This window comes from Heterocephalus glaber, unplaced genomic scaffold, assembly GCF_053883595.1.
Source record: "Heterocephalus glaber isolate CG9 unplaced genomic scaffold, H.glaber_assembly_v1.0 deba00001504, whole genome shotgun sequence".
In the NCBI taxonomy this organism is placed as follows: Eukaryota; Metazoa; Chordata; class Mammalia; order Rodentia; family Bathyergidae; genus Heterocephalus; species Heterocephalus glaber.
The window spans coordinates 39476666-39502961 of NW_028258324.1; the positions used below are offsets into that span (position 1 = coordinate 39476666).

Sequence of the window (26296 nt, forward strand, 5' to 3'; positions counted from 1 at the left end):
AATCAGATTAAAAATTTTGTACTTTGAAAGGAAATGGCAAAGTAATACAATTTTAATAAAGTTAAATTTAAACTCTTCTATAAATATTCAAGTCTATACATAAGTAGTTATTTATTTATTTATTTATTTTTGTATTAATCCTGTTTTGTTTTTGCTTAGAGCTCTGCAAATTAGACTAAAAAAAAAGACGAATGGGAGAAGATGAATGTAAATTGCATTTGATGCTAAATTTTGCATCTTCTTAATTTTGCAGACTTTACTTAATCTTAGGGAAGATGGTAAGACCTAACGAAGCAGATAGGCCTGAGACCTTACTTGTCATTTTGAACAAAAAAATTAACATTGTGGAAATGTAACAAAGAGAACACAAGCATAAATGCTTGGAGAATGTAAGGGAAGAAAACTGTAGGACAATAAGTTCATGATGGAAACTAAAGAAAGACAAGCTTTATCTTAGCATGGTCTATCAGGGTTATGCAGTTTTGTTTTTTGTGCAGAACTTCTGCTTTCCTCATAGCCATAAACCTTGCCTGGGAGAAATTATTTATATAAATACTAATTTATGAGAAATTCCTTTCTTAATCAGATGAGAGAAATACTTCCAAGCAATATTTTTAAATTGTTTGATCTCAGATGTCTTCAGTTCCCAATTCTGCTCATGCCAAAGTGACATATTTGGGTGAGAAAGATATAGAGACAGTGTTTTACTATCTTGATAATTTTTAAGCCTATAATTCAACAGTGTTACATATATTTGTGTTGTTGAGAAATTTAAAAAATTTTTCAACTTGAAAATGTGAAAATGCATATCTGTTAAACCACAATACTCCTTGACTCCCTCCCTCTTCCTAGTCCCTGTTAATCACCATTCTGATTCCTGATTCTGTGAATTAAACTACCCGAAGTATCTCATATAAGTGGAATCATACAGTTTTGGCCAATAACTGGCTTATTTCACTAAATATAATGCCCCAAAGTTCATTATATGGCACATGACAGGATTCCCTTCCTTTGAAGGTTGAATAATATTCAAATGCTTAGTGGTCATACTTTCAATTATTTGACTATATATTCAGAAGTGGGATTGTGAGAACATAAGGCAGATAGCTCTCTTTTAATTTTTTATTGGTACATAAGAGTGATACAGAATAATCAAATTCATTTGGTGTTTTGGTACATAATTTGTGTTCATTATTTTCATCCCCATTACTCTTCTCTTTTTTTCTCCATCCATCCTGCCCCGTCTCTAAAAGTCTACTTCCTAGTATCCTGTCATCTTCTATTTATTTAAAATTTATTTTTAGATTGCTTATACAAGAGAAAAAACCTGATATTTAATTTTCTGAGTTGAATTATTTTGCTTAACATAATTCTCTCTAGTTCTATTTACCTGCAAATTATATAATTATTTATAGCTGCATAATACTCCATTGTTTACATATACTATATTTTCTCTATCCATTCTTCTGTTAATGGCCAACTGGACCACTTACACAGCTTAGCTATTGTGAGTCATGCTTCTGTAAATATGATTATGCATGATAAATATAGTATGCTGCCTTTAATTCTTTTAAGAATAAATAAAGCTTTTCCAATTACAGTTTCTTTCTTCTATCCATAAGGCGGTCAGAAAAGAGGTTAGAAACAGCTAGTCTATTACTTATTTTTATCTTCCCTTTTTATTTTTTTGTCCTGGAGGATAAACCTAGAGCCCTATGCATGCTAAGCACACACTATGTATTCAGAAGTGGGATTGTGTGATCATAAGGTAGCTCTACCACTGAACTACACCAAAGCCCAGGTATATTCTTATTGTATTATATGTATGAGATAATTCCACACATTTATATTTTCAGAAAAAATTACTTACTTTTATTTATTATTGGAGTTTGAGATATTGTATATGATTAGGCTGAATGAATGCTTTTTGTATTTGAATAGCTGGCAAATGGAAAAACATAATCTGCAAACAGAAACCATGACTCAGCTCTGTGATTTGCTAGCTATGGGACTTTAGCTATAACAGTTTTCTCATACAAAATGTGAATTACAGTGTTCATTCCCACAATTATTTTGAAAATTAAATATTCATGTATGTAATATTATACATTTAGTATTATAAATATTATAGATACATTATATACTATAAGTATATAAAAGTATCACCACTAGTATGCAACTAGTATAAATGTCTAAATTATGTCACAGAGAATGTAAATATACTATCTATATATATTAATAATTTGTAATTAGTACATTTTTAGAAATATTCTTTTTTCAACTCTGTAAAATTATTTTTTTTTAATTTTACAGAACCATTATTTATTGACATAGAAAGATGTTCACAGTATACAATCAGTGAGGGGACAAGTTACAAATATTTATAGTGTGATCTTGTTTTGATTTCTTAAATGAAAATCTCAAAGCATGTACTTGATGGTTTCACACATAAAGACTTTCTCCACAGCTCAGACCAGGCGTTGTAATTCCTTTGGATCTCATAACCTCAACCAAATTCCTGAAATGTTTTTTGGGCAATAAAGACTTCCAGGAATCATTATCTTGTAGTTTGAGACAGTAACCTCTCCCCTTGATTTCTTGTTCTATATTGGTGGAACTTCAGTTATGGGTTCAAATTTCTCCAGTTAAGTTTGCTCTGTTTTAGCTAGTACAAATGCAAACTGGGCTTGCCTGCTAGTAAAGGATTGAGTTCTTTGGACTTTCATTCATGTGACACACAGAATAAATTATAAAAAAGTAAAGTATGATTTTTGCAAGAGAAAGAAAGCAACTATCTTTTAAATGCAAGGTATGAAACAATGTTTAGAACAATTCGAGGTCTTTAAAACACAAGGAACAGATGGATAGAAAAAGGTAGGACATACACTATTTTACTTCCTTATATGATTCACAGCTCCATCGAACTTGGGTCCTTGTGCTTGTGCAGCAGGCAGTGAAACTACTGAGCTAAATCCCCAGCCCCTGTTCAACAAAGTTTTTGATACCTAGTATTACCCAGATACTGCCAGGCAAAATATGTACATCCATCTCAGACTTTTCTCCTGATCTCCAGTCCACTATAGCCAAATGTCTAATGGACAATTGCATTTGGAGGAAGTTGAGAATTTAACACCTCACAGAGACTTATCTGCCACAAAATTAAACCATTAAAAACAAATGCTAGGGCCAGGGATTTAGCATAGTGGTTCTGCCACCTGCCTTGCAAGCTCAAGGACCTGAGTTTGATCCTCAGTACCAAAAAAACCCGAAAACAAATGTTCTTTAAGCTTTGAATGCCAATACCTAAAAAATTGAAGGACCATAAGGTAGTGTTGAGAGGTGACAGCTATGTGAACTGCTTGTTATGAGGGTCTAGAAAAAGGTATTTAACCATTGTAACTCTCCTTGAAGGATGCCCAGAATACTGAGTTCTAATAAAAGAACATTCATATTTCGTTCACAATCACTGTAAGAGGAAAAAATTTGCAAAACACCTTGCCAACACAATATTTCATGAAGAGCTCTCGATAAATGTCTTCTCCCCATGCAGACCACCCTTTTCTTTGTAAAATAACTTTGACACAATGAAACTGCCTAACAATTTATGAGTTGTAAGTGTACTAACAAAAATTTTAAAAGTAAACAAGCATCACATTTTGTCTAAGATTCAGTTATTTCTGTTTTGAATGAGCTCTGATGTATCTGGAACAGGAGAAAAATAGAAATCCCTTATGATAACCTAAGCCTCCTAAATGTATTGATAGGGTACACATACACATACCACATATACACCTATAGGTACTATTATTTATGTGTTCATACCTTATTTCTGTATGTCAATTACAAATTCAACATTTTCCTTTTTTTTTCTTCTCTTGGTACCGGGGATTGAACTCAGGACCTTGAGCTTGCGAGGCAGGCGCACCACCACTGAGCTAAATCTCTGGCCCTAACATTTTCTTTTTTGCCATTTGAAGCTACAAAGGAATCTAAGCAGATACTAACGATGAAGCTAAGCTTATTTATAATGAAATGGCTTACTCTAAGTAAAATTTTAAATATGCCAATCTAGACAACATAAAAGTCAAAAAATATTTTCAGATGTTAGCATTCATTTGATGCACACAAAAAAATGTTCTAGCTCAGATACAGCCTCACAGGTAACACTGTTGAAGATGTAATGTATAATGTGTGCACTATAATGAAAATTATGCAAGGATCTTTGTAAATGTAAAGCGTTTCAGAATCTGGAGATGATTCAGTGTTCTCTTTCCTTTCTGAGTGATTTTACATTGTTTCAATAATTTCTTTAATTTCATGGAAAATGGCCATAAGTGTATTATAGCTCAAGTGATCAATGACTACAATCGAGCCCTTTCTTATATGCTCCTTTATATTAATAAATATGGCCACAGCACTAACAAGGTTGGGTTTTGCCTCTTTCTGGTTAAAAATGAGTTTTATTACTGCCAATGCCTTCATATTGATCAGGTCTCTGGCTGCAGTTGGATTTTCAGACACATTCAAAAGTACTTTCAAAACAAAATGTCTGGTTTTACGATTCCCCTGAAACAGCAAATGGAAAAGCCCTGAAAAGTAACTAGGAACGATATAGTGATGGACAGATTCAGTAGTCAGTTGCCCAAGTATCTTTAGTGCAGTCTGCTGTCCAGGTGAGTTTAAGGGGAAAGACACAGTTGACTTACACATATGCTTAACATATGTAATTCAATCTTGCATTGTCTTTCATCCCCAGAAAGAGGATTCAGAGTAATTACAGTCTTTTTCCTCCTTTCAGGGGAAGGAAAAGTAAGTAAGCTTTCAATAAGTATCACTACACCCACTTCATTAATGAATTCTTGGGCAAATGGATGAACATTATCCATCGAATGCAATTGGTACTATTTTATGTATGAGAGGATCAGTGGTTGACTTCAGTATGCTAACAAGTTTTTCAAATTCCTCAGAATCCAAGTAGCATTCCATTTTGCAAGAGCAAGCAAATGGCTTAATCCCATTGACCTCCCTGATCTTAATTTGTTGCCTAATTTCATCTATGGTCTTGATGCAAGGATCAGAACCAAATAGGGACTCAGGAATAGACTGTGAGCTTCAGCAAGTGTTCCTAGAAGGGCAAGCTGCTGCTACAGAAGAATGAGTACTTTCTTCAGTTGAGGAAACAACAATATGTGAAGAGGGCTTTGTTTCAGATGGGACCTGGGTTCTAAATCCTAACACTGCTGGTGTTACTGCAGGGGCTTTGGGCCATACAGTAACCTCAAACCAGTCCTTGGGTCTGTGTTTTTGATTAATTGTATCCACAGGCTGAAGTCTAACTGTCCTGTACAAGTTTGGGCTCAGGGTCAAAATTAGTGCCATCTTCCCAAAACCAGTTCCTTATAACATTTTCTTCCTCCTCCTCATCAACCCCTGATACAGACTTACAGCTGGCCACAGCCACAGACTCCAACTTCTCAGCACAGACCTGGGCACCAGTATCAGCTTTACTTTTGTCTTTGGTACTGGAATGATTACCAGCCTCTTCTCCCTTCCAGAACCAGCAACTAATATTGGCCTCTTCCCCAGCCCAGAACCAAGTCTTAATACCAGCCTTATCTTTGCACATGGAGCGGGTAACCTCATTCTCGGCTTTGCAACTGACATCTGCTATGACTTTCACTGGAGCCTTAGGTTCTGATGGCACCATTTCTTCATCTCAGTAGCAACCCTGTTCTTAGACACTACCTTCATCTCTGTCACTACATCTGCTTTATGCCCTGCTTTGGCTTTTGTTTTGGACCAGGTCTTGGCTACTGCTTTGACTACCCTTGTAACCTCCTTCTCTGCTCCAGTTTTAGCTGGTACTTTTGCCCTTTTCTCAGTTTTGGCCTTACTCTTTGTTCCAGTCATTGTTAAAGCTCAGTTACATAGTCTTGTCCAATCTGATCAGTGTCTTTATATTTTTTTTACTGGGTTAGAGATGAACTTGGTAGTAGGAGTTAAAGAGTCACTTGTCAGTTTAGCAGTCACACAGTCCCCTGTCCAAACACAAGCTTTGTCAATGATATGGCACCAGTAGAGGCACACTCAGGCTGCAGGAAGATGATGATTTCTGAGTGCAGACCTGTTGAAGGTAATGATCTTCTACCAATCCAAGGCCAGCACAGTTACTAATGGACATAGACCTTGAATCCAAATGAACAGCTTTCGTTCTGTTTCTTAATTAACTTGCAAGTGAACAGCTACCCGAAGATCTTTGTAGGAACCCCATTTACTGTCAATGCTCACAAAGCAGGGGTTCTCAGGAGATGCTATCTTTCCAACCAAAAAGAATCCTGAGGTTGGAGAAAAGTCACCACCTTTGTGATGGTCAGGAACAATGTAAATTAACTCCAGGAACTCTGAAGGCTCCGGGGATAACCATAGGCCACGCCAGGAAATTTTCTGGAGGGACTGATTCTGTTCTCTCCTTTCCTCTGGCAGCTCAGCACTCGGACTCCCACCGCTTTCCGCCTTCTGCTTTCTGCGAGACCAGAATTGCAAAAGAGCATCCAGCTCCCACGCCTCTGCACCAAACCCGGTCTGGCTGGGCAGAATGCACTGCAGCAAGAACTGCTCGCCTTGCCCCAAGGGTGTCTGGAAGAGGGGCGGAGGGATACTGCGGGAATGGGCTCCAACTCTGTAAAATTGTAAATCTCAATCATACTCTACTATAGAAAGATCCTTCTTACCACTTTCTAATAACATATGTGTTATATTTTATATCTATTTCTATTTAATCTATGTCCTATAATCTATTTTCAAGGAGTATAAACATCAAGACTAAGGGAATAAATTTACAATACTATGTGCTTTATCACTGGTTGATGCATATATATTTAAGCAGAGATAAAGAAAAAAAAGCAGTTTTTTTGTTACCACAAGTATTTTAAGAGTGTATTTTTAGTGTAACATAGGAGTTGATTATGTCTTTTAGATAGTTAATAATGACTTTGTTTTTAGATCTTGATCAAGAGGTTTGTGGCACTCTAAATTGTAAATTAAACCATCCCATTTTATTTGACAATAGAAACAGTGAAAAAAGAAAAACCACATGAATTTCACATAAGAAATTGGCTTGGCTGGGCCAGGGATTTAGCTCAGTGGTTCCGGCGCCTACCTTGCAAGCTCAAGGTCCCAAGTTCAATCCCCGGTACCAAAAAAAAAAGAAAAAAAGAAAAAGAAAAAGAAATTGGCTTGGCTGAGATCCCTATGAATATTATCAGATGTGGCATTCCAAGGAGCAATTTCAGTGCTCCATTTGGCCATGACTCATCCGTATTTCCTTGGTTGCAGCCCAATGGCAGCCTCAGCACTGATGTCAACTAAAACCCCTAGTGGAATATGGAAAAGGAGTCACAAGCTAACGAGATTGACAGAATTTTTTGGCCCTGTTTCGTTCTGCAGTAAGCACAGAAACATTTAAGTTTTAGGCATTCAGCCTTTGCTTCCTTTTCCTTGTACTGTTTATCAAATGAAACTATTTTTCTTTCAAAGGCAGAGGAAACATTTGAGCAATGCTTACATAACTGTTTGCTTATTATAACACATTGTTTTCTGCTATGCACAAGAATCATGTGTCATGTATGGATTCAAAATTGAATATCTTTAAGTTTAGTTTCAAAAGATTTTATTAGGAGGGATAGTTAAAAAGAAACTGTTCAAGATCTATCTAAAATATTGCTACCATATATATATATATATATATATATATATATATATGGCTGATATATATATCAGAACACATATGTATATAGGTATATATATATTTATATAGCTGATATATATCAGAACACATATATATGTATATATATATACATATATGCATGTGTGTATGTGTTCTGATTTTCATTTTAAATTAAACTGAATGCACCTCTAAATTGTGGTCATACAATTTTCATTGAAAAATTTAAATTGGCAGTAAATCTCTTCAGCAAGAAACTGAATAAGTTTTTGCAAAGCAGTACAAACTTTAAATAAGGGTAGAATAAAGTCAGATTATTTTCTGGGAGAAATCTAATTGTGATGTTGATGATTTCATCACTCTTAAAATTTTGTTATAACATAATACTTTTAAAAATCTTCCCTGTTTATAGCAATATTCACAATATTTATTATCTGTAAGAATAGTATTATATTGGCTCATACATAAGTCAATAATTGTAACAGTTATTTGTTTAGAGGCATGGAGTGAATTTGATGTGCTTCAATAGAGATTTATTTTACAGAGAAAATATTAGCTAAAGGCTTAATAGATAAAGAAAATTATGAAAGATTAAGCCTCTACTTCTAATCCATTTGTAGGTACATTATTCACATTTAACAAAGTAATATCATGTCCAAGAAATATGAAATCAAAATGACTGGAACTATAAGAAACTAAGGGATGAGCCCACATAATCTCTTTTCATTAACAAATAATTGTAAGTAGTGACTTTATTGGTGTGACTTCATTGAAGTCACAAGATTTATAAGTAACAGCATGGCATCTTTTGTTTCATTTTTTTCAGTTGTTTATGTATCTATTCATTCATTATTATGCATTTTTAGCATTGAAATTCATAAGAAATAGCTAATGGTTTCCTTACAGCCTTGGAAAAGTCTGTTTACAATCGTACCTCATATCTTTTGATCAAAGAATAATTGCTAATTTGAATTATGAATTTTCTTTCTGTTGCTTTCCTTATAAGAAAATACCTGTGCTTTAGTAAAATATATGATTTTATTTTTGTATGTTTGGAATTTCAATAAATAATATCTTGACTATGACATTCCTCTCATATTTATTTGATGACTCAGTAGATTTTTTAGATGCAATTTATTGTTGTGTAAAAGGTAGTACATTCATTTTTACTGCCGCAGGAGTATTCTATTCATGGATATTTAACTTCTCACTTTTGCATTCTTTTAACATACATTACAGTTTTTTCAGTTTCTTGTTTTTAAAAGCACTGACGTTGTACTTATCCTTGTACACATCTTTGACTAACAAGGGCAAGGATTTCTCTAGGTTTCCACGTGATACGGATTTGCTGGCTCAAGGTTTGAATCTTATTAAATTTTACTAAGCAGTGTAAATGATTTCCCAAAGTGGCTGTGGTATGGTTCTTTTCCACTGGCAAGGAATGAGAGTTTCTAGTGTTCTCTATAAAGGACTAATCTTGTTATTGTCAGACAGTTTAAATTTGCCAAACTCGTGGGTATAAAAAATGATTTCTCATTTTTCTTTTAGTTGTGTTTGTCCTGAATTCTAATGAGTTTCATCTTATATTTACAAGTTATTTACAGTTCTGTACTGTGGCCTATCTACATATGGGACTGCATAACCTTTGTTCCTTTTCTCCAGCCCCACTGTGATTAAATGTGAGTTAATGGATAAAGATGCTTGTTAGTTTTGGGACACTAGATAAAAATCTGTAACAGACCTAAAGTCCCAAAGTAAACTACTCAACTCCTTGTTTGCCCGGAACTGATGTTCTGGGCACCACAATTTTTAGAACAATCTGCAAATGTCTGCTGACCATCAATACGTGACAGTCGACCACTAACCTTTGTCCCTTTTCTTTAATTCTATATGTTAACTTCCCCCTCAACCCCCTATAAGAACAGCCTCGGACTCTGAGCCAGTTGCCTCTTTAAGCTATTTTGCTTTGGGAGTGCCATCTGGCCAGACTAATAAAGGTCTGTTTTACTTTCCAACTTGTCCGGTGTGTTCCTTCCCGGGTGTTCTTCGCTGCAGTCAGCTCCTCGGAGCGTTTGGTAAGGCCCTCGGTCTTACATACATATTTATTTTACTTGTTCTATTTTTCTATTTCCTATAGGTGTGTAACATATTTATTTGTTACACAAGTTATTTGTTTAATTATATGGCACATATATTCTCCTTGGTTTGACTCCGGTCAACAGAATACATAAGAAAAACCACTTTAAAAGAGTCCATTTTAAGTGAATGAAACATTCTTAAATATAGATTAATTTTTTTTAATACTTTTGATATCCCTTTGAAAATCAAAGTGATTTAGGAAAGAAATAAAATTTCTCTACAGGAAAGACTTGAGTGCTATTTTAGGGCCATTTTGAAACTATTAAATGCAAATGTTTCATTTTGATAATATTTTAAATACTTTACATTTGAATGATAAATAATATCTGACAAAAATAGATGGAGAAATTTACAGCCAAATTTACTCTATGAAGATGAGGGTAAATATCTAGCTGCTCTTTAGGGCCTCCATAAAAGGTAGATTTTGATTGATTACTGTTTTATTTTACAGATGAAAGTACGGCTCACGAAACACTGAAGGAATTCCTGATGATGGGCAAAGTTTTCACTGAAGATATTTATATTTGTAACAATCTCTTCCTGTGTAACACTTAATTTTCCCCTACTTTTTTTGTTCTAAAAGATTTATGATCATGAGCATTAACTCATACCCCACTGCATAAAGACACATTCTGAATTTTTATCTGTTGTTGAAATGTGGGATATTTGCTAAACATAAACACATTTTTTTCCCTCTGTACATTTTTTGATGTTGAGAGGAAAAGATCTGACCATCATTTTAATTATCTATTCATATATTTAAAAATTTTTGTAACTGAAGTTTTTCTTGTAGAAAGGAAAATGTTATCTTTTTGCTTTGTAATTAAAAAATAAAGGGGCAAATGTGTACGAGGATAATGATTTTCTATCACTATTAGGCTTGCAAAAATTCAAACTTGTGACCTTAAGCTGATAAACTTGAGTATTCTTCATCCAATAGCAATCTTGTGAGTTTATTTATTTATCATTTAATTGTCTTAAACTAGACTAGTGACAGTCTATATTACTAATTTGGAAAAAACATTTGCTTTGTGAAAACAGGAAAATAATTAGCACCACAATCTAATTCTTTAAGTTAGGCATACATAATAAAATGTTTTGGTTAAGATATAGTTTCTTGAATGAGATTGACCTTCAAACAAATACTGGATTCCCAAATATCACCATGAAGATCTTGAAAAAATTATTTCATTTTTCTGGGCCTTGCTTCCTTATCAGTAAATGGAATCAATATGGATATGATTACACAGTGCTTTGAAAAGTAAACAAACATTGTTTGTAAACTGTACTCTGTAAACCAAGAGACTTAGTTTTTACTGAAAGTTACAGTTAACAGCTTTCAAGCAATAATAATAATAATATTATAATAATAGGAATGATGTAGGTACCTCAATAAGAGGTATATAAAATATTAAATATTCATGTTATGAACTTCTATATGACATAAAATGAAACACTTTTCATCAAGTGTAGAAAAATATAATGTTAATTAGGTAAATGAGAATAGACAGTAATATACATACAAAAATATATATTTTTGAATATGTTTAATGTGTCAGGAATTTAAAAAACTCTTGCTAAACTTGTATTTTTGGGGAATGTTAATGGAGCATTGAAAGTAGAAATATATATGTATATATACATCAGTGTATATATATATGCAGCATTTATATATCACATATGTACAGAATGAACTGATATATACCTACATATGCATACACTAAGTATGTGTGTATGTATACATGTATATACACACAAACACACAATAAGAAATAGTTGTAAGGACAAAATAAAAGACTTGGAGGTTAAATTGTAAAAATTGTAGCCCAGAAAAAATCACAACCCTTTGTTCTTCTGTTTCTTCTCACCTTTCTCTTCGAAGTCATCCTATTCTAACTTCTATTGATTCTCTGACACTTTCCAAGGCTCTAACTAACAAGAAAACTGTTTTAAAAATCAAATTTAAGGCTTGGGGAGTAGAAGAGCACTTTTCTAACAGGTGGGAGACCCTAAGTTTATTACCCAGTACCACAAAAGAGAGAAATAAAAAATTTAAAGTAAATGGTAATCCTATGTAGACAGTAATAGAATTACTGAGACTATATATTTTTTTTTTTGGTACCGGGGATTGAACTCCGGTCCTTGCTCTTGCACAGCAGGCGGCAGAACCACTGAGCTAAATCCCTGGCCCTCCTGAGACTATATTAATAAAAATTATAAAGAATAACAACTTCAAAAGAAATTTAGATTAAATAGTAGAGAATAATTCATAATCATATCCACTTACAGTAAAGACTATGTGGTCAATGATTCAATCTTGATGCCTTTAAATAAAAGTGCTATATTTATAAAATCAGAAAAGTTTATGTCTTTTATTTTTGATAAAAGCATTAAATTAATTTTTATAACCAGATCATTTGCTTTACTTTAATCTCAGATTCAAAAAATGATTCTTACGTTGTTTTCTGAAAAATGTTGTATCTTCTTTCTGTGGTTTTGAATACTTTTTCAGGTAAGTTAGATATTCTTTATCTGAGATTCTCAGATGCCTAAAATTTTGTTAAGGTAGTATTGAAGTTCTAGCATAATATTTTAAATTGTCCACTGGAAACAACAGAGTTAATAGTAAGCTATCTAAATCAGACAACCAGGTAGTAATTTGACAGAGATGTTGTTGATTTTAGCTATTTTATCAATATGTAGTGATAATCTTTGTACAATTTGTTTACTTATAAGCTACCTTTAAAGGCATGTTTATCTTTAATTTAAAAATTAGAAAATATTTATATGTTTCATAGATTAGTTATGACATGAGGTACAGTTTAGAAAAACAATCTGTAAAAAATTTACATGTGGTATGTACAGCATATAATTTCTTTGATTTTATTTTTTGTTTCATGTTGCATTTTAACCCTTGACTCTTTAGAGTTTGACAGATTATTTTTCACAAACTGGTTTTCTGAAATTCTGTCCCCAAGAACTTCTATGTAAGCCTAAGAGTAACTTTAAGTGAAGTTCAATATCATATGCAAAGAGCATTGATAAGATCCCTATGTCATAAAATTGGATAAAATACTTTCAGAATGCTATGTCATGACAGAAAAACATTTTACCATTTTATATTGGTTTACTTTTTAAGAAAATGAAACTATTTTGTAAAGATTAAGAATGAAAATGTTTTATTTTAGTGAAAATTAAATTACTTTATAAAGTGATTTTAAAACAAATTTATAGCTTCATCATTCATGTTGTCTCTTTTCCTTACATGTCATCTTTAGCTAGGCATCAAACTAAAATGATATACCTTTTTTAATCAGTCTTTCACTAACAGGCCACTCTTATAACTGTATGCTGTACTTGTATATAGTATATCAGCATGTATGAACTCGACACTTAGATCACAAGATACGACACCCATTTTAATGGCGTTTATCTGAGTCACAGAAATTATATACTAAAATTACAGTGGGTGCTCGGATTCTGAGAGTTCACTAGAGAAATAGCTGAATGAAGCTTTGTTCACCTTCAAGAAGGAAATTCTATCAACCTTTTGGCATAGAAGATAATAAAGAGAAGCACAAAATTCAGTTTGCTTGGCATCCTGATAAGGATGATAAATTAGTACTCATTTTTATTTGGAGGAAATAAAACTAAAGTGACAAAGATCTTATGAGCACCAGCTCTTCTAAATAGCTTAGTGCACGGACACACACACATATGTGTGTGTTGTCACAGTTCGTGACTGTGGCACAATGCAAATGATGAGATTACTCAGAGTCCTTGTAATGCTTTACCTCCAAGAGGGCCCGGAGGGACTGCCTTGACTGAGAACCCTCAGTGTGAGAGTCACAGGAAAAAACAGCCCTGAACTGAAGCTTAGACAGCTTTTTATTGGTAGAACTAGGAACCAAGAATAAAGGACAAAAGAAGGATGTTTATGCAGGAATTTATGTAGAGGACAAAGGAAGTACAGAGGAAGGTCAGGGCTGTCTGCATGACTGACCTTATGGCTAATCTAAATAATAAATCAGAGTATGAGGAGGACAAGGGCCAGAGCATATACTCCTTAAGGAAATGTGTTTTGATCCTACTTGGACTTGCTTTGTGGCCCTGTAGTGGCAATCTCTCAATCTCAAATCATGCATTCCAGGAGGTTTTGTATTTGTGGCCCCAAAATTCCCTTATGTTTACATATCATTCTCATACATACCTCTGGATAAATCTCCCACAGTGTGTGCTGACAGTTGACCCAGTACATGGGTTCAGATATGCTAGACAAGCATTTTACCACTAAGCTACATACCTAGCCCAACTTAAGAAATTTTTAAGACTCAATTCCACCATGTTTTGTTTTATTTCTCATTTGTTGTAGATCATAGACTAGAGAGATCTGGGGATACAAGTAAGAATAGAATCTACCCTAGCCTCCGATCATAGGTGGTCACAATAATATTTAAACAGATATTAACAACTAATTTCAATAAAATGTGTTGTCTTTCTGAGTTGGAATGTGACACATAGACTCATCCTGGATCTACCCAGTTAGTCATGTGAAGATAGATTATTAAATAATGAGAAATTTTTACAAAGCAGTTTTGGAAGCTTGAAGTAGGGTATAGAGGGAACTTGTATACCCTGTATATTGATACATGCTAAAATTTTAAAATTTAAAGATTTTAAATAAAATGTAATCAAGGAGGGATAGAAAGAAACAAGTGGATAGATCTTTTACAAGTGAGAAAGAGTCTAAGAGAACATGGGTGAGATGAGGGGGAAGGGAAGGGGAAATAAGTAGAAAAAATATATGCCATGTACAGGAACCTAATTAAGGAACTAAATGAACGTAACATTATATCTCATAAACATGAAATATGATTAGTAATATCAATAAGAACAAAAATGGGGAAAAGGATTTAGAGGAGGAAGGAGGGAGGCAGGTAGGACTGGGAATGGGATTAAAAAAAGAATCAAGCTGTATCATATGCATTACCTACTCCCCAAGATGATTGCAAACAGCATGTCCTACAAATATGTGCTAATAAAAATAAATAATTGAACTTTAGTCATTTAAGAATGAATACAAATTTTCGCTGTTTATCTGAAATTAAAATTTAACTGAGTATACTACATTTTATTGTATAAAAGGGGTGACTCTGTTCTCTAAATTTTAGTCTGAACCTCAGAATGGTTATAGAATTTTGGAGAGGTTATAAACTTTTCAGATTTGTAATCCAAGTCAATAGGTGAAGATATCACATGTTAATCTGATGGCTTTCTGTGGAAAGTTACAGAAGCTTACAGGTTCACCTCAAAAAATCCTATTTAAGACTATCTTTCTAGTATACTTTAAACTTGAAAAAGGGGAAAATCCATTTTAAATTGAAAAATATAACCATATTTCTCAGTGAAACAGTACATAATAATCTTTCCACAAACAAATAGAAAGCCAAATAAGAAAATAATCCAAACTTATAAAAGTGTTATATTTAGAATGTTGATTAATATATAGATCTCTAAATTGTAATGCAAAAATTTAAATTAAAGCTTTTATATGAGATCCCAATGTAATTCTTTGAGATTCCAATATATGAGTTTGATTTATTAAAAACAATTTGTTTTAATATCTGCAAGACTTGTTCCATGGAGGCTGTGCTTTACAATAGATAGACTGTAGGATTTAGGATTTGTCTATTTTAATTTGCACTTTGTCCTCATTTCCCATCCATTATGTGATTTCATACAAGTTACTAATTTTCTGAGTCACAGTTTTTCTAAAATAAAGGTGAGCAAGACTTTCCTCATACAATTGTAAAAGGAAGTTAATACATACAAAACCCAGAAAATTGCCATGCACAAGCTATGAACAGCATTCATTATGAACAAGATGCTATTATTGTCATTATTACTAGATAAAGGAAAAAGGAACAATAAGCTAACTGTAAAAATATGAAAAATGTTTAATAGAAAATCCATGTAATTGCTTGCTATGTTAAAACATAGTATAGAATTTTTATAGTTTGTTAGTATTTATGCAAGGAGACCATGAATTGAACTAGGAGAGTCAGGAGAACAATGTTACTATCTGCCCCTAAAAACCTCTGAGGAATATATCTTTTGCAATGCATGGCAATAAACTGGTGGAAAGACAAAAGCGCACACTTTTATGTGAAAAGCATTATTTATGAGACAGGTTTTTAAATATGAATGTTGTGAAACATCTCTGTACCTAAATGTAGAAGTTCAGATTTACTAACAATTGTAGAAGAAATCCTTAAGAAGTCTATAATACCAATCCTATTGTCTGTTAAACTTACAGAATACAAATCAAACCACAAATTATAAATTGATTTAATAATGAAATGAAGGCCTTTTATTGGACATTTAAGAAACACTGTTACGTTAGATTAAGAGTTTTGGGGAAGCATAACCTGAATTTTGTTCATTGATAGGTTTCTGACTTTAACTAGGATGATACTTTTAGTAGGTCTATTTCCTGTGGAATATATTATTTCTTCTTTTCCATCATAATACACAAGCAAATGAGATAATTTCTAACAGAATACTAGTATTGTAGCTTTTAAAACAACAATAACAATCATAGTGATATTCGTTTTGGGTTTTTTTAAATTTTTAATGTAATACTAATAGATATTAAGAAAGAAAATATAAAAGCTGTTCTACAAAAAAATAATTTTTCAAAACAAATTTATTAGAGAATAACAATGGTAAATATACTGTGTATCATGATCTTAAAAGAATATATTTTCAATTGCTAATCTATCTCTCAGCTCACTTCCTAATAATACCATATCATTTTTGCATAAAACATTTCAATTATTAACAAAATATCTCACACTCAGTATAATTTGAACAATTTCTTCCTATTTCACTATATCTATTATTCTTTTTGGTCCTTATTTACACTTTCAGTTTCTCACCCCAGAAAGACAATATGATATTTACACATATGTGTTCGATGTGTTTCACTTAAGAGCAGTATTTCATAGTGGATCCATTTACCTAGAAGAAATGTCTCCGGTTTATCTTTCTTTTCTTTTCTTTCTGGTGCCGGGGATCGAACTTGGGACCTTGCGCTTACAAGGAAAGCGGCGGAACCACTGAGCTAAATCCCTGGCCCCTATCTTTCCTTTTTTTAAAGGATAAAATAAGTTTTTATTTACCGTTTTACAGTAAAGGGGGAAGCCTTAACCAGGGCTGGATCACACAATGAAGATAGGGTCCAGGACAGGAGGAAAGAAAGTGGGGTGGGGGTGGGGGAGGTGCCTCATTGGGGTGTGGGTTTATTACCAGCTAAATTGCTCTTGGTGTTTACATTACAAAATCAGTTGACTGTATTTTTTAGAAATACACACGAAAAGAAAAGGAAGATTGTGTCATTACTTTATGAATCTGTCACTTCGCTATTCTGACATCATCAGAAACAGGGATACTCACTCAGATTCAAATTGCAGTAGCAGGAAATAAATATCAAAGCATCATCACTAGGGCCAGAGATTTAGCTCAGTGGTTCCGGAGCCTGCCTCGCAAGCGCAAGGACCCAACGTCGATCCAAGGTACCAAAAAAAAAAAAAAAAAAGAACAAAACATCATCACTAGCCCTCAATACAAATACCCCACCCCTCCCAATGCCCCCCTACTCCCAGCCCCTAGTAGCCACCCCCTACACTCCGTGGTGGCTACGGCTCTGTCCACACTGAGTGTCATGTGCCCTCTGCAAGGCTGGCTCCACAGGCTTAAACAGTGGCTGAGACAGCAGGAGTGAAACATGCCACGGACTCTCCAAACCTATCCCTACTTTGCTTTATACCTCACACTTCTTCCAGGACCTGGTCTCTCAACAGGAGCGATAAATAGCTTTTTAGACAAAAATCCTTACAAAGGAAAAGGAGTAATTCTGATTCCAAACCAGTCATCTTTCAAAGTAAAGCAGTTCACAGATTCATGGTCTGTCAAGGAGAGATGGATCAGGAGAGGCCACAGGGCAGGGTCCTCCAGGCAGTGCCTGGGGGGCTGGAGGAGCTGGTGGGCGGGCAGGGCGCTGAGTGCTTGGCTGTCTTTCCTCCACAGAAAAAGCTGCCAAGTTGGGGTGTTTTGGCTTTAAAATTCCTGGTGAGGGCAAGAAATCCCTGAAGGGAATACCTTTAAAAAATAGTGAAAAGGAGAACAAGAGCTGTTGTCCAAGAGCGCCTACATAAAAATAAAAATTGAAAAAAAGAAAGAATCTCTTATAAGATTCAGAGGGTTCCAAGGAATTGAGAGAGGGAGAAGAGACAGTTTTTATTGCTGGCCTGCCTCACACAGCTTAGCTGGCCTCCATCCGGAGTTTCTTCCTGCTCTGGGGCTCTTTGGGCTCCACTCCTAGCTGGAGTCTGAGCCCCCATGGAAGGCAGAGATGCTGCTGCCCTTTGCGTTGGTGTAGAGGCTGTTGCCGACATCCCTTTCTCCATTGCACTGACTTTCTGCTCCAGAAGAACGTTCTGCTGCAAGAGGTCATCCATGTCTTGGTTTTTTCCTTCGCATGTACTGGATATATTCTGTGGCTTTGTCTAGGATTTGGGTCCGGGATGCCTTCTTTCCTTAGAGTGATGAGACTGAGTCCTGAACACTGTGAAAGCTGTCTTTGATGTGCTCCCTATGTTTTCCTTTCTGTGCATCATGATGAGCCCGTTTGTCGGTGTGGCTCTCCACCTCTATGTCATTGTTATTGCTCATTTCTTATGGCCCAGGAAGCAGCCACTGCAGCTTTGGCATGGAGGGACAGGGCTGCCAGGGAGGGGGAAGTCACTGACAACAAGCCAAATGCCCCCATGCACTTGGTCACTCGCTCACAAGCTCTCTTATTCACACCCAGGTTTATCTTTCTTTATGGCTGAATAGTACTCCATTAAAAATATCACATCTTTTTTCCATTCATCAGTTGTTGGGCATTTGAGCTGTTTCCAAGATTTAGCTATTTCAAACTGTGCTGCTGTAAACATGGGTATGCATATATCACTGTAGTATAATGCTTTTAATTCTTTGGGGAAGATACCCCACAAGGGAAATAGTTGAATCAAATGGAAGCTCTAATTCTCGTTTTCTGAGGAATCCTCATACTGATTTCCACAGTGGTTGCACCAGTCTACACTCCCAACAATGGTGGAGAAGCGTTTCTTTTTCCCCACAGTACCACCAGCATTTGTTGGTTGATTTCTTGATAGCAGCCATTCTTTCTGGAGTGAGATGGAATCTCAGTGTTATTTTAATTGCATTTCATAGATGACCAGTGATGTTGAACATTTTTTCTTATATTTGTTGTTTCTACTTCTTCATCTGAGAAGTGTGTCTTCATTTCAGATGCCCATTTTTGGATTGGGTCTTTATTTTTTTTTATTTTTTTGCTACCAAGTATTGAACTCAGGTCCTTGTGCTTGCGTAGCAGGTGGCGAAACCACTGAGCTAAATCCCCGGCCCAGGATTGGGTCTTTAAATTAGAGTGGGCTGAATTTTTTCAATTCTTTATATGTTCTAGATATTAGCCCTTTGAAGAATTGCTGGCTAAAATTTTCTCCTAGTCTGTAGGTTGTCTTTTCACTCTGTTGGTGATTTCTTTTGCTGTGCAAAAGCTTTTTAATAAGATGAGGTCCTAGTTGTTGACTCTTTATAGTATTGCCCATGCAGTCTGGATTTTGTTCATGAAGTCTCTGCCTACTCCTATGTCCTCAAGCATTCTACCTATTCTCTCTTTCAGCAGGTTTATTGTTTCCATTTTAATATTTAGATCTCTGATCTGTTTTGATTTTAGTTTAATGCATGATGAGAGACATGGGTCTAGTTTTAGTCTTCTGCATGTAGAAAGCCATTTTTTCTAGCACCATTTATTAAAAAGCCTATGTTTACTCCAGTGAATGTGTTTGGCCCCTCTTTCAAAGATAAGGTGTCTGAGTGTGTTTGGAGTTCTTTCTATATCTTCTAGTCTGTTCCATTGATCTTTAGGTCTGCTTTTTCCTAGTACCACGGTGTTCTACGCTTGATCTTAGCCAATAGGCTGAGAGGCAATACCATGCTATTCTTATCACAGAAGCTCTATAGTATCTTTCAAGTCAGGGATTGTGATGCTTCCTGTCTTGCCTTTGTTGCCCAGAACTGTTTTTGCTAGTCTAGGTCTCTTCAGATTCCAAATGAATTTTAATAATGATTTCCCTAGTTCTGTGAGATATGTTAATGATATTTTGATTAGGATTGCCTTAAATCTGTATAACAATTTTGAGAATACTGCCATTTTCACTATGTTGGTTCTTCCTACCCATAACCAAGGGATGTCTTTCCACTTTCTGATATCCTCTTCAATCTCCTTTTACTGAATACAGTGATTTTCAATGTAAAGATCTTTTACTTCCTTTGTGATATTGATTCCTGTGTATTTCTTTTTTTTTATGCTATTGTGAAAGGTATTATCTCACTAATTTCTCTCAGTGAGTTTGTTATTTATGTACAGGAATGCTATTGATTTTTGAGTGTTCATTTTGTATTCAGCTATGCTACTGAGTTTGGTTATTAAATCTAGAAGTCTTTTGATGGAATTTTGGGGGTATTCTATGTAAAGTATCATGTCATCTGTAAATAATGGTAATTTAACTTCTTCCCTTCCTATCTTTATTCCTTTTATGTCTTTCTCATGTCTAATTACTCTGGCTAATATTTCCAAATTATATTGAATAAAAGTGGTGATAGTGGTCATCCTTGTTTTGTTCCTGATTTTTGAAAAAAAAGCTTTCAGTTTTTTACCACTTAGTATGATATTGGCTGTTGGTTTTTCATAGATGACTTTTTTCAGATTAAGATAAAGATCATCTATTCCAATTTTCTGTAGGGTATTTATCATGAATGGGCATTGGACCTTGTCAATTTTTTTTTTTTTTTTTTTTTGCTACAGGGATCAAACTCAGGACCTTGCACTTTCGAGGCAGGTGGCAGCACCACTAAACTAAATCCCCTGCCCTGTCAAATACTTTTGATAATCTATTGAGATGATCATGTGAGTTTTTAGTCTTTGGCTCTGTTGATATGGTGTATTACATTTATTGATTTGTGTATGTTGAACCATTCCTGTACCCCTAGGATGAATCCTACTTGTTCATGGTGCATAATCTTTTTGATGACTTGCTGCATTCTGTTTGCCAGTATCTTATTGAGGATTTTTGCATCTATGTTCATTAGGGAGATTGGGCTGTAGTTCTCTTTTTTGGTTGGAACTTTCTCTGACTTTGTTATCAGAGTTATTATTTACTTCTAGGAATGATTTTGGGAGTATTGTTTCCCTTACAATTTCACTGAAGAGTTTAAAGAGTAGTGGCATTAGATTTTCTCTAACTTTTTTGTAGAATTCAGCAGTGAAACTGTCAGGACTTGGGTTTTTCTTTGTTGGTAATTATTTAATTACATTTTATATTTCATTGACTGATCCTGGGTTATTTAGAAATTTTATATCTTCTTGATTCTGGTTTTATAATTCATATGTATCTAGGAACCTGTCTATTTATTCTGTGTTTTCCATCTTATTAGAGTACAGGTTCTTGAAGTAGGTATTGATGACATTTTGGATTTCTACAGGGTTCATTGTGATTTTACCCTTTTCATTCTTAATTGCATGAATTTGAGTCTTTACTTTTTTTTTGGATAACATTGGCTAATGGTTTATCAATTTTATTTAATCTTTCAAAGAACCAAATCTTTGATTCATTCTTTGTATTGTTTTCTTAGTCTCAATTGCATTAATTTCTACTCTGATCTTTATAATTTCCTCCCTTGTATGAGCTTTGGGCTTGACTTGTTCTTTTTTCTAGATGCTTGAGGTTCAACATTAGGTTGTTTATTTGAGTTGGTTCTGCTTTTCTGATGTGAGAATTTACTGCTATTAATTTTCCTACTAGGATTGCTTTCATTGCATCCTATATTTTTTAGGTTGTACTGGTGTTATCATTTAATTATATATACTGTTTAGTTTCTTCTTTAATTTCATCTGTGACTCCTTGGTTGTTCGGGAGGGTGTTATTTAATTTCCATAGTTTATGCAGTTTTTGTGGTTTCTTTTGCTGTTAATTTCCAATTTCATTGCAGTATGATCAGATAATATGCATGGGATAGTTTCAACCCCTTTGCATTTACTTAAGCATGTTGCACAGTCTAGCATGTGATCTATTTTGGATGATGTCCCATGTGCTATTCTGATATGGTGGGGTGGACTGCTCTGTAGACATCCACTACTTCCATTTGTTCACAACTTTGGTTCAGTTCTGATATTTCTTTTGTTGATTTTTTTGTTTAATAGAGTCTAATTGTGACAGTGGGGTATTGAGTTCCCCCATTACAATTGTATTAGTGCATATTAGATTTTTTTGTGCCTGTTAATATTTGTTTTACATAGTTGGGTGCACTGATATTTGTTGCATATGTATTTATGATTGTTATATTTTCCTCTTGAATTTTTCCCTTTAAAAGTATGTAGTGAGCTTCTTTGTCTCTCTTAAACAGTGTGGGCATAAAATCCACTTTGTCTGAAACTAGTATAGTTATCCCTAATTTTTTCTGGCTTCTCCTCTCATGAAGTATTGTTTTCCATCCTTTGACGTTCAGCCTATGAATTTCTTTTTGAGTTAAATGTGTTTCCTGTATGCAGCAAATTGTTGGATCTTGTTTCTTGATCCATTCTGTTTCGATTGGTGAGTTGAGAACATTTACATTGAAATTCAGTTATAACTGAAATGTATTGACTTATCTTTTCTATATTATTTTCCTGATGTTGGTTCCCTGTCATTCCTTTCTGTTTAACTGCTTGTCCTGTCTTCTAGCTTCTTTCTGTTGCTGTTCTTAGAGTGGTGGTCTTCCTGATCTCTTCCTAAAATAATCTTGAGGGCATTTTGTACAGCTGGTTTAGTGGCTATGAATTTCTTCAGTTGTTCTTTGTCATGGAAGTATCTTATTTCTCCACTTGATATGAATGATAGTTCTGCAGGGCACATCAATCTGAGTTGGAAGTTGTTTTCTTTCAAAACCCAAAATATTTCACTCCAAGCTCCTCTTGATTAAGGGTTTGTGTTGAGAAGTTTGCTGTGATTCTGATGCGCTTTCCTTCATAAGTAATTTATTTCTTTTCTCCACCAGCTTTTAATAATCTGTTCTTGTGTAGAATTTCTGGGATTTTGTATATGCCTTATGTTTATGGTGTAGATTTATTTCAGCCATGGCTCATTGAAATTCCATATGCCTCACTTATTTGTGTGTTAAATTCTTTTTCTATGTTTTGGAAGTTCTCTACCATTACTTCTTTTTTTTTTTTCCTTTCCTACTGGTGATTAAACTTGGACCTTGCATTTGTGAGGCAAGCTGCAGAATCACTGACTGAGCTAACCCCCAGCCCTATTACTTCTCTTAACGAGCTTTGTATGGTATTTGCACTATCTCCAACTTTCTCATTGACCTGAATCAATTATATTTTTTTTCTTTGCTTTCATCTTACAATTGTTGGATTGAGTTTTCATGGCCCCTTGCCATTTTTAAGAATCTTTCTTTTCATTTCCAACTGCATTCCTGTCTTATAGTTCAGAAATTCTGTCCTCATCTTCATTCAATCTATTGCGTATACTTTCAATGGATTTTTTAATCACCTGAATATGTTTGAATCTGTTTATGAATTCCATTTCTTTCTTATTTTAGGCATTCATAGTTTCCATTATTTTCCTAAGTTCTTCTATTTTTTTTCCAAGTCTATTTTAGATTCATTGAACATGTCTTTCATTTTATCATTTTTTTTAACCTGAGAGATTATTTTCTCTATAACCTCATGCATCCATTTTCTTACCTCTGCTTCTATCTTCTCAGAAAATTCAGGTGGGTAACTTCTGCTTATTGTCTCCTAGACTGGTCATAGGTGGGCTGGAGGTCTAGGATTGCATTTTGGTTTTGCATCTTGTTATTTTTTATTTTTTATTTTATTTTGTTTTCTTTGTTGACGCTTATAAATTTCTTATGGTTGATAGTATTATCACTAGTATTAAGGCTTCCCTACGAAATGTCTATTTTTTAGAGACAGTTTCTATGCATATGTCTTTCTTGGTCTTTGTGTCTGTCCCAAGATCCTACCTTCCCAATTTATTAAAGATCAGAAGTTGCTATTTATTTGGCCCAGCACCCAGTCCTTTGGTACTGGACTATGATGATGACTTTGGCCCCAGACTATCTCAATGTTATGAAATATGACAGAACAACTAATTATAACAGGTAGAACATCCTGGCTAAAATACTATAGTTAGCAATATTAATAGTCTCAAGCACAGAAACTGACAAATTGTGGTAACTATTAATTTGGTACCTTTAACCACAGGAGGAAAATCTACAGTTATATAACACAATCCAACATAAAGCAGGAGCTTGTATACAATAAGTTGCCCCTTAGTGCAGTGATTTTACCCTTTGGGGGAATTTAAGAGAAATAGGGGAAAAAACAGAGAGAGAAATTAATGGAAATTAGTAGAGGCAAGACAGGAGGACAACAGATGATCACTCAGAGTTTGGGTAACTAGAGAAGAGGGCAAGAATGAAAGCATGAAGGATTAGCCAAAAGAATATTGAAGTGAACTAGAAAGACTGTGATAGCCAACCTGACTCCATTTGTGTAAAGTCCAGCAATTCTGGTGGTCACCGTCCCCTTCCCCCTTGGGAGTCCCCTCAGTTAATATAATATAACAGACCATCCACTGCATCCTGTGTGGGGCCTGAAACTGTTATCTTTACTACCTTGTAAACAGAAGACTCCAGCACCTATGTGATACTTTGCTTTAACTAAACTGTGAGAAACTGACCTTGACCTCCACTGATTTAACAAAATTCTGCTCCTGTGAAGTTCCCCTTGTGCTTTCTGGCTTCCTGAGCCCTGCCCAAATAGAAAAGCCCTTAAGAATACTCTGCAAACTGCCTTTCCTTTGCAGAGTTTTTAATGGCCTGAGCTCACTCTGGAATGCTGGCTATTACAATAAAGGATTCCATTTAATTCAGAGTGTGGAGCAGCTCCATAGTTCCAACTCACCTGGCCCTTAGAACAAGACAAGAGATGATTTTCATCCACATGGAAATATCATAAAGTCAAGAGATATAGTTGAGAAAAGTCAGAAAGAAGATGAGTAGAACAAGATAAACAAAAAAAAAAACTGACAAAAAGAGGAAACAAAACTAACAAAGAAAGGAAAAAACATACAAAATAAAATTTCTCTGAATTTCACAGCTCTATGGTAATGTCCAAAGTGGCTAATGTTCCAGAACATTTTTTTATTCTCACTAATTTCTGCCACAAATTTGATCTTGTGGGAGCTGGGCCAGTCTTCAGCCAGCAACTTTTTGGATATCTCTCTCTGGCCCACCCAAGCCTCCTTACCGTGGGTTGCTGTGGCACCCTAAGGAAGGTCAGCCCAGGGCTGTTCTCAGTTCTGTGTACAGTTCATTCCACTGCATCACTCAGTCTTTGCATAGCCTCCTCTATTTCACCCCGACTGGCACTTCTCTGTACAGTCCCAATGTGATTGTCGAAGGGCAGGGCAGGCAGGGTACTGTACTGCTCAATCATAGATTTCCTTTCCTGGAAGTTAATTCTAGGGGTTAATTGCTATGGCTAAAATCCCACACACATCTGTGTCTTTCTGTCAAGTTGGCCCCAACTCACTTTCAGTTGCACTCTAGTCGAAAATTTGAAGTGCACAACTGGAGAAAGAATAAAAGGGAAGAAGGGACTTGGTAGCTCTTCAGTTGGGGAGGGAGCAGAGTTCTGGTCTGCTCTGTGTTTGCCAGTGACAGCAAACTGCACTACCAGGCTGAAATGTCCTTTGTGTAGAGGAGGGTTAAAGAGGAAAGAAGTCTTATTTCCTAAATCTATACTGTGTGGCTTGAGTTAGCCACACTTTTTCAGTCCATCAGTTTCTTGGAGACTTCCCAGTATGGTGATTCTTGCTTGGCACTGTCCTTGCCAATAATAGCCCTGTGGGCTGATACACTCTTTTATAAAGTCTTGTGCCTATGTTTTATTTGATCTATTAGTGTCTTATTTCAGATTGGTTTTGGCATGAAGATGTATGTCCCTCCCTTTCTTCCAATTATCTGGGTTTTAGTTGATATTTCTCTGAGTAGGTCCAATGTGACTCCTCCTCCTTTCAGCCATGTTGAAGCTCTGCAGTGACATTCTTATATGGGACATTTTTAGAAATGGATCAGTCCTCCCATTTTTAGTCTGTTTCTTTATGTGTTGTGGAAAATGGCAACTATAGCCTTAAACTTTTAATTTATAAATTTTTTTAGTTTCCCAAAAGTAATCATGCACTAACAAATTATTGACAGGAAAGAAGGAGGGAAAGGAGAGAGGGAGAGAAGGATAAAAGAAAACAAGCA

At 34.9% G+C, this 26296-nt stretch overlaps 1 long non-coding RNA gene and 2 pseudogenes across 3 annotated transcripts in view; 1 reads left to right on the forward strand and 2 right to left on the reverse strand.

The window, feature by feature from the left end:
• LOC101710237 (uncharacterized) overlaps window positions 1–14976 on the forward strand; it is a 96339-nt gene extending 81363 nt beyond the window's left edge. For 2 of the 3 annotated variants that reach the window (XR_015440920.1, XR_015440918.1), the window contains 2 exons: window positions 6484–6580; window positions 10314–14976. This is a non-coding gene — a long non-coding RNA (uncharacterized LOC101710237). Of the gene's footprint in view, window positions 1–6483; window positions 6690–10313 lie in introns of all 3 variants that reach the window. The other variant, XR_015440919.1, reaches the window with a different exon arrangement.
• Window positions 4241–6028, reverse strand: LOC101709877 (G protein-coupled receptor associated sorting protein 3-like; annotated as a pseudogene).
• Window positions 14977–18185: 3209 nt separating the features above from the next.
• Window positions 18186–18595, reverse strand: LOC101710469 (protein max pseudogene; annotated as a pseudogene).
• Between the last annotated feature and the right edge of the window lie 7701 nt (window positions 18596–26296).